Genomic DNA, 8,634 nt, shown 5'->3' with positions numbered 1-8,634 from the left:
ACAATCCTTAGAAGTCTCACGAGTTTGATTAATGAGGCAGAATTTTTTAAAATAAAAAATAGAACAAAAGACAAGCAGTAAAGAAGGGGAAGGAATGTTGCTGTAAGAGAAAAAAAAAAGAGGATTGCAAGAGAAGAGACACAAGAAGGGTCAGAAGGCGAAGGCATCTGAACACTTCTTGACTCAGGCCCTGCTGGGGTGGAGGTGGGGGGTCCTGGAAAGAGGGCACCCAGACTCTGCCCAGCTGAGAGAGAGCCCTGATCGAGGAGGGGGCTGGACAGGGAGCCCGCTGCCACGTGCCGGCCAGTCCCACACACATCTGTTTGATTTGGCTCTGCTCACTGACCAGCTGCTGGCACTGAATCAGAAAGGGCAGGTGGGAGTGTTGGGGGAGCAGAGAGGAGGGGGAGATCGGATTATGCACAGTTGTTCCAAAAGGGGGGAAAGGGAGGAGGCGGGAGGAATGAGGCTGGGAGGGGCCTGGGGGCAGGCAGGGGCAGGAAGGCCACAGCTGTGATGGTGGGCACTGGAATTAGTCACTGTCTGCAGCAGGTGAAGGCGCTGAGTCAGCAGCCCGGGATGTGGCCTCCAAAGACATCCAGGCCCTGGGCCAGCTTTGGGCAAAGTGTCGGGAGTGCTTTCCCGCTGTCCCCTTTGACTGTCCCGCTAAGAGGCAGCCGGGCCAGAGCTCCAGCCCAGCCACCATACTGCTGCCTTCTTCTTCCTACCAGAGCAAACCTTGTTTTCTACCTCAGACAATTTCTTTGTCTTTCTAAGCTTATCAAGACATACTTCTTCTAAAGCTTTTAAGATCTTCCCAACCGTCCAGAGAGAAAACTGGAAAGAATCACCTTGTGTACCTAACAGAGGCCCCGGGAAGTGTAAGCGACATTCTTGAAGTCACCTGCCTCAGCCAGTGGACGGACAATTTGGGAAATGCTGACTCTTCCACCTCAGCACCATTTGCTCTGCCAAAATTTGCTCTGGTCCACATTCTCAACCACGTGCCAAGAGGCTGAGGTGCTGAGTGGAGAGTATGTGGGGGAGAGCTACATTATTACGTCATCCCGGTGTGAAGTCTTACGCAAGAACAAGTTCTTTGTTCACCATTTGTTCGACATCATGTGCTGGGGAACCAAGCTGGTTCTCTCATGTAGCTCACCCTATGGGCGATCTCTTTCTAAACGTTTCTAGCCAGTCAGTGTCCATTTCCCAAAGGGAAGTCATTAAAGTCACATCTGCAGGGTTGAAAATCTCACACATTCATCACCTTTGTTTCTGAAAAAGTCCTCGCTGCTGGCATCCCATATGACAGAAGAGGCAGGACACTACCTTGCAGCTGAGATTGGTGCCTCGGTCTGCTCACTGGGATAGCAAGATCTGGTCACATCAGGGACATTCTCATTACCCAGAGGATCAAAAACAGCACGATATGGAATTCCAAATATTCAATCTAAAAGAAAAGCTATCTCCTATGGTCTGCCCTAATTACATAGGTTTGGGCTCTAAAGAGTGCCTGAGGTTCAAATCGCAACCCCCAACACTTATTAGCAAAGTAACCTGTCCTGCCTATTACTTAAAATGAGGATAGTACTAGAACCTACCTCATAGGGCACTTGTAGCAAATGGAAGTGTCCATGGAATGGTACAGCCTTTGGCCATTAGTACCCAAGAGTGAGAAAGGGGATTAGTCCTCCATAGATAGGACATCCACATCACAGAACCCCACCATCGATCTCCTATGGGTTTTTCTTTCAATACTACCCAAATTTTCCATCTTGTGCCACCACAATTCAATACACACACAAATACTGAGAGTGAAAAGATATTATTAAAGTCTCCTACTCAGGAAAGAAAGTTCAGAACATAAACTATCTTCAGATAAGAATTACCGGTGAAGTTAAATCTGATTTTTCAACAGCTTATTCCCACCCAGGCTTCCCTTTCGAGCCAGCCCCACATGGAGTCCCTGGAGGCCTTTCAAGCTCTTCCCAGAACTAGGTCTTCTTGATCCGCCACATGGAGAGTGGGCTTCTTCCCTCTCCTCCTGGATCTCATCCTTAGGCTTTCATTTCTCTCCAATTCCCAGATCCTTTGCTGCATTCCTCTTCAATACCCCACTCACTGGATCTGCATCCGCACAGGGACCATGCAGCTCATCCAATCTCTGTGCCTTACATAATGCATAGTTATGTAACAGGCTCAACTCTGTCTTTGAATCCGTTAGGGTCCTAAGTAATTAATTAATTAAGCACATATTTGCATTTTCAAGTCAGCTTCCATAGACTGTAGTATAGTTTTAAAGGTCTGTAGACATCCTATAATTGGAGAAGGAAATGGCAACCCACTCCAGTGTTCTTCCCTGGAGAATCCCAGGGACGGGGGAGCCTGGTGGGCTGCCGTCTATGGGGTTGCACAGAGTCGGACACGACTGAAGCGACTTAGCAGCAGCAGCAGCAGCAGACGACATCCTATTGATATAAAACACAAGTACCCATAGTCATCCTGCATAGGATCCTTCTTCAGAAGTTCCAGCTGCCACAGGAAGGACTTAGTGATGGATACCCTGATCAGATGACATTCAGAGAGTTCCCAACTTAACAATTATCAATCCCACTTGAGGGTCGAGGGCCTTTTCTGTGACCCAGCGGCAAGTTCATCCCTCTCTGCTCTTGCACTCTAGGTCCAATGACTCATCCCTGATCTCATAACCCACCAATGCCCTCATTCCTACATAATTCTCAGCCATGCCTGGAATCAGAATCGGCTACCAGCAGCCACATGTCCTGACTGGCATATTTAAGAGCAGGTTTTGCTCCCAGCCTCCCCTGGCCTGAGGCTATACTGGAAACTAACTTCAGATTTTGAATTTCCACTCCACCATGTCTCACAGGACCAGCCATTTTATATTTCTGGGCCTCAGTTTCCTCATCTGTAAAATGGGAATAAAAATACCCTGACAGAGATGCTGTGAGAATTAGTGACAATGCAGAGAATTTTATCCACAGTTTTGCTCAGTGAACAGTAGCTGTTTTCTTTGGGTGACCACCTATTACTGCTGGCTTGGTGCCGACTGTCCCCTGGCCTGTCACCTCCTGCCTGTTCTCATGTACTGCCAGGATTGCTGGCACCCACACCTACCTAACTGCCTTCTCCAATCCCTGGGTTCTACCATTCTGCTCCTCTGAGCGAGTTCCACCATGTCTTTTCTAACTGCTGGCAGGGGGTATGCTGGGTTGGCTCCTGCCGAGGCACAAAGCTGATTCTTAACATCTCTTCCCAGCTCCACCGTCAGTGACCATGTCAGTAGTTCGAGGTCGGCCACAGGGAGGCTGTCTACACAGTTGAAATTAACCATTACTACAACAGGGCTGTATCCCCTGAGAGTGTCTTATTCACTAGCTCTCAGACACACCGCGGCGGACTCTTCATTCTTTCTGTACCTTCTCTGAAACTGATCACCTAACCTGAACTCTCAGATATGGTCCTTTTACCAGAAGACCTCAGAAGTTTTCCTCCACACACATACTGCCCTTAAGTCTCAGTGAGAATGCAGCTAAACCTGTGCCAAAGTCTACAGAACAACTCTCCACTTAGGAATGGAAACATGACACCAGGAAACAAAAAAGTCTAACGAATATACATTAACCTCAGGATTAACCCTGCTGCTAATGAGATCTGCTCAGCACAGCCAAAGCATTTTCTTCCTGCCAGCTCTCTCTGGGTGATGCAGGCCCCCAGGGCCCCGAGACCTTCACCTGAGCTCTGTACCTGAGCTCTGTAATGGAAGTCTTCCAGGCTCTACAGGACGGTGCCCTTCACGCCACCCCATGAATGCGTTGGACTTGGAAACGCTGTTGTCTCTTAGCAAGAAGGGTGTGGAAGAAGAAGAATTTTTATAGGTGTCAAAAGAAAGGCCTGCCTTTCCTTCTTCTCTGTGAGGACTCTAAACCACAGGAGTTTGCTCAGGCCTTGGCATTTTGAGGGCTTGGATTCTGTCCCAGTTGCATATCTCAAGGGACCTGCTCCTTGGTGGTGTTCGATTCAGATCAGCTGTTCCAAGGGCCACATCTGGAGATTGTCATGGTTATCTGTTACTTAGTTCTGGGCACACTTACCTTCGGGCTTCCCTGATGGCTCAGATGGTAAAGAATTTGCCTGCGATGCAGGAGACCCGGGTTCAATTCCTGGGTGAGGAGAAAGGAAGATTCCTTGGAGAAAGGAATGGCTACCCATTCCAATATTCTTGTCTGGAGAATTCCATGGACAGAGGAGCCTGGCAGGCTACAGTCCATGGGGTCTCAAAGAGCTGGACATGACTGAACGACTCACACTTTCACTTTTCACACTTATTTTTATATCCCCTGAAAAAAGACTCATTAAGCAAATAAAATAGGTGTATGAGCATGTGTGTGGTGGGGTGGAAGGAGGGACATTTTTCTTTGCAAGGAAGTATATTCTCATGAATTTTAGAGGACAAACCATCACCTGCTTTTGTGGAATCCTATCTATCTTTGGTGATGATTGTGGGTCTCTTTTGAGTGGTGGTTTTGTTCCTACTTGTACTTGAATGGATTTTCATGGCCCAAGTGGGAAAACACCCCATTCATTTGCCCATTAAACCTAAAATCCCCTTTCCTCCCTACAGAATCCATAAATTCTATCCATTTTTGCTTCTTCACAATTCCAGACCACCTACAGAATGCAAAACATTGCTCACTACTCCGCTCCCTCCTGAGTACCTTCCCCTTGACTTGCTGCTTCTCAAATAGGTACACAAACTGTTCGTGCCAACACTTTTAAGAAAGTCCACAAGGACACAAGTGTCCCAGGTGACTCAGTGCTAAAGAATCTGCCTGCCTCTGCAGGAGATGCAGGAGACGCACATTTGACCTCTGGGTCAAAAAGATCCCCTGGAGGAAGAAATGGCAACCCACTCCAATCTTCTTGCCTGGAGAATCTCATGAACAGAGAAGCCTGGCAGGCTACAGTCCATAGGATCGCAAAGAGCCAGACACAGCTGAGCGCGGATGCACACGCAGGCACGGGGACACCAGCAGAGAGAGACAAACATAGAAGAGGGACACGATTTCAGAATTCCCTCCTACGTTCTCACCCGGTCTCTGGCTCACACTGTGGGGAAACTGTGAGCCCAGGATGCTAACAAGTCTTCTTCATCTCATCTCCTTCTCCTCCCCTCTTGCCTCCGGGCGACATCTTCAGGGACATCAGATGACTACTCCTGCGCGTCTAGGCTATGCAGATGTCATGACCTTTGTGAGGCACTTCACAGCCTGCAAATGACTTTCTCTAACTTGGGTGACCTTTAGAACCTCCCTGGGACCTAGGTGATGGTGTGACTGCCACCGTTTTCATGGGCCAACGAGACAGTGCAGAAGGAGTGCCTGCTAGGTGCCTGGTCAGAGCCCCCTACAGTTCTCTCCCCTCAGTTCAGTTCAGTCTCCCAGTCATGTCTGACTCTTTGCAACCCCAAGGACTGTACCACGCCAGGCCTCCCTGTCCAACACCAACTCCCGGAGTTTACTCAAACTCATGTCCATTCAGTCATGTCCGATGGTGATGCCATCCAACCATCTCATCCTCTGCTGTCTCCTTCTTCCACCTTCAATCTTGCCAAGCATCAGGGTGTTTTCCAATGAATCAGCTCTTTGTTCAGTTCAGTTCAGTCCCTCAGTCATGTCCAACTCTTTGCGACCCCATGAATTGCAGCACGCCAGGCCTCCCTGTCCATCACCAACTCCCAGAGTTCACTCAAACTCATGTCCATTGAGTTGGTGATGCCATCAAGCCATCTCATCCTCTGTCGTCCCCTTCTCCTCCTGCCCCCAATCCCTCCCAGCATCCGAGTCTTTTCCAATGAGTCAACTCTTTGCATGAGGTGGCCAAAGTACTGAAGTTTCAGCTTTAGCATCAGTCCTTCCAAAGAAATCCCAGGGCTGATCTCCTTTAGAATGGACTGGTTGGATCTCCTTGCAGTCCAGTCCAAAAGCATCAGTTCTTCAGTGCTCAGCTTTCTTTATGGTCCAACTCTCACATCCATACATGACTACTGGAAAAATCATAGCCTTGACTAGATGGACCTTTGTTGGCAAAGTAATGTCTCTGCTTTTTAATATGGTGTCTAGGTTGATCATAACTTTTCTTCCCAGGAATAAGCATCTTTTAATTTCATGGCTGCAATCACCATCTGCAGTAATTTTGGAGCCCCCCAAAATAAAGTCTGACACTGTTTCTGCTGTTTCCCCATCTATTTGCCATGAAGTGATGGGACTGGACGCCATGATCTTAGTTTTCTGAATGCTGGGTTTTAAGCCAATTTTTTCACTCTCCACTTTCACTTTCATCAAGAGGCTCTTTAGTTCTTCTTCGTTTTCTGCCATAAGGGTGGTGTCATCTGCATATCTGAGGTTATTGATATTTCTCCCGGCAATCTTGATTCCAGCTTGTGCTTCCTCCAGCCGAGCGTTTCTCATGATATACTCTGCATATAAGTTAAATAAGCACGGTGACAATATACAGCCTTGATGTACTCCTTTTCCTATTTGGAACCGGTCTGCTGTTCCATGTCCAGTTCTAACTGTTGCTTCCTGACCTGCATACAGGTTTCTCAAGAGGCAGGTCAGGTGGTCTGGTATTCCCATCTCTTTCAGAATTTTCCACAGTTTGTTGTGATCCACACAGTCAAAGGCTTTGGCATAGTCAATAAAGCAGAAATAGATGTTTTTCTTGAACTCTCTTGCTTTTTCAATGATCCAGCAGATGTTGGCAATTTGATCTCTGGTTGCTCTGCCTTTTCTAAAACCAGCTTGAACATCTAGAAGTTCATAGTTCACATATTGTTGAATCCTGGCTTGGAGAATTTTGAGCATTACTTTACTAGCTCTCAACAGCTATGACCCACCCCCACCAGCTCCAACACTCACTGGACCCCAGTAACCTTGTGTTCCTTGTTAGTTGCTCTGTCGTGTCCACCTCTTTGAGACCCCATGGACTGTAGCCCACCAGGCTCCTTTGTCCTTCCCCCACCCTCAATTTGCCTTACCAAGAAGGAAAAGCAGGAATTATGCACTGATTATACATGACCTTTAGAAAGAATTTGATTCAAAAGATTATTTTCAAGGAAAGGATCTCAAATTGCATTTTAATTTAATTTTATGAGGAAAATCTATACACATTTTCTATTTTCCACCCCAGTGGCAACGGCTTCTTGGCTGATGACCAGATGCTTCCTTCCATTTTGACATGGTAAAATCAGGGTGCCTCAGCAGGACATCCAGATGAACTCTTGCTGTTCTTCCAAAATCCAGGTTTTAGCTCAGTCTGGATCAAGAAGAAAAAGTGCCATTATTCCCCAGTTGGCTTTTTAGTACTTGCTTTATCTTTCCACACTTTCTCTTCCTGCCTTTCTCTCAAATTACCAAAGGCACAAACACTCCAAGTCACAAAACCTAAGACTTTCTTAATTTCTCTTCCTCCTTTCTAGTCCAAGCTAACCAAGGATCATTTAGTTTCCTCAGACACAGAATACCTACTCTCTAATCTGTGTAGTAATAATACAGAATTTGTTTTAGAATATTTATAAATTTAAACTTTTCACAGATTCTTAGTGTTCTTTAGAATTAGATGGCTCTTCTCTCCATTTAAGACAGATATCTCCAACACCTTCAGCATGCTGACATCAGATTATAGCATGGAGAGGGGCTGCTCCATGCAAAGCTTAAGAGGTCATCTTATTAATCAATTGGATAGAAGACTAATTTATTCATTCAACACATACTTACTAATCACTTAACCTGAACTCCTACAGTGCCCAAGATCCTGTAGCATGTACTTGTTATGCTACTTGAGATACTATAGTATGTACATCTTTCAATTAGACTATGAGGTCCTTCAGAAGACTCTGGCCTCAGCTTGCTGCTCCCTATCTTATGACATTGAGTGACTAACCTCACTTCTCTGGGCCTCAGTTTCCCCTTTGTGGTAGGTGGTTAAACAGAGCATTCTAAGTCCACAGATTCACTTTCTTCTCCTTCAATTTAGCAAATATGGGTTAAGCACAGAACATAAAATCTACTAAAAGAGCTCAAAGAAGGAGGGATCAAGAACTATTTAAAAGAAACCAGGTCATTGTTGAAGCTGGGAGATGGGTACACAGAATGTCACCACACAGCTCTGTCCACTTACCTGCATATTAGAAAATATCCTCCTAAGAAGAATAAAAACAAAGACAAAGAAAGCTAGCAGGTGTCACATTGCAGGTCACCATTGAGCGGGATGGAAGCATGGGTAGGATTTCAGTGAGCCGACACTGGGTCAGGGGCCATTCCAGGCAGGGCACATCCTGAGCCAAAGCATTGAGACTGGAAAATACATGGTGTTTGCAAAGGACCCGGAGTAGTCATGTGTGGCCACAGCTCAGCATGTGAGGAGGGAGGGTGGGGGGGAGCTGAACTGGAAAGGTATCCTGGGGTCAGAGCTGAAGGGTCTAGAGAGGCATGGTGCTAACCTCACTGGCAAGGGAAAGTGACTTCATTGCTTAAGCACAAATTGGCTCTGTCCCTTGTCCGTCAGTCCAGTGTAGGCCTGGGAGAAGGGCCCGTGGCAGAAATTGGC

General features: G+C 46.8%; 1 long non-coding RNA gene across 1 annotated transcript; it reads right to left on the bottom strand.

The window, feature by feature from the left end:
- Positions 1-7,133: 7,133 nt before the first annotated feature.
- LOC113898957 lies at positions 7,134-8,430 on the bottom strand. Its single transcript, XR_003512805.1, has 2 exons — positions 8,206-8,430; positions 7,134-7,341 (listed from the first exon to the last, which is right to left on the bottom strand). It is a non-coding gene; the product is annotated as an uncharacterized LOC113898957 (long non-coding RNA).
- Between the last annotated feature and the right edge of the window lie 204 nt (positions 8,431-8,634).

The sequence above is a fragment of the Bos indicus x Bos taurus genome, chromosome 1, assembly GCF_003369695.1.
Source record: "Bos indicus x Bos taurus breed Angus x Brahman F1 hybrid chromosome 1, Bos_hybrid_MaternalHap_v2.0, whole genome shotgun sequence".
In the NCBI taxonomy this organism is placed as follows: Eukaryota; Metazoa; Chordata; class Mammalia; order Artiodactyla; family Bovidae; genus Bos; species Bos indicus x Bos taurus.
Note: the sequence above shows the minus strand (reverse complement) of the source record. Positions and strands in the feature narration are given on the sequence as shown.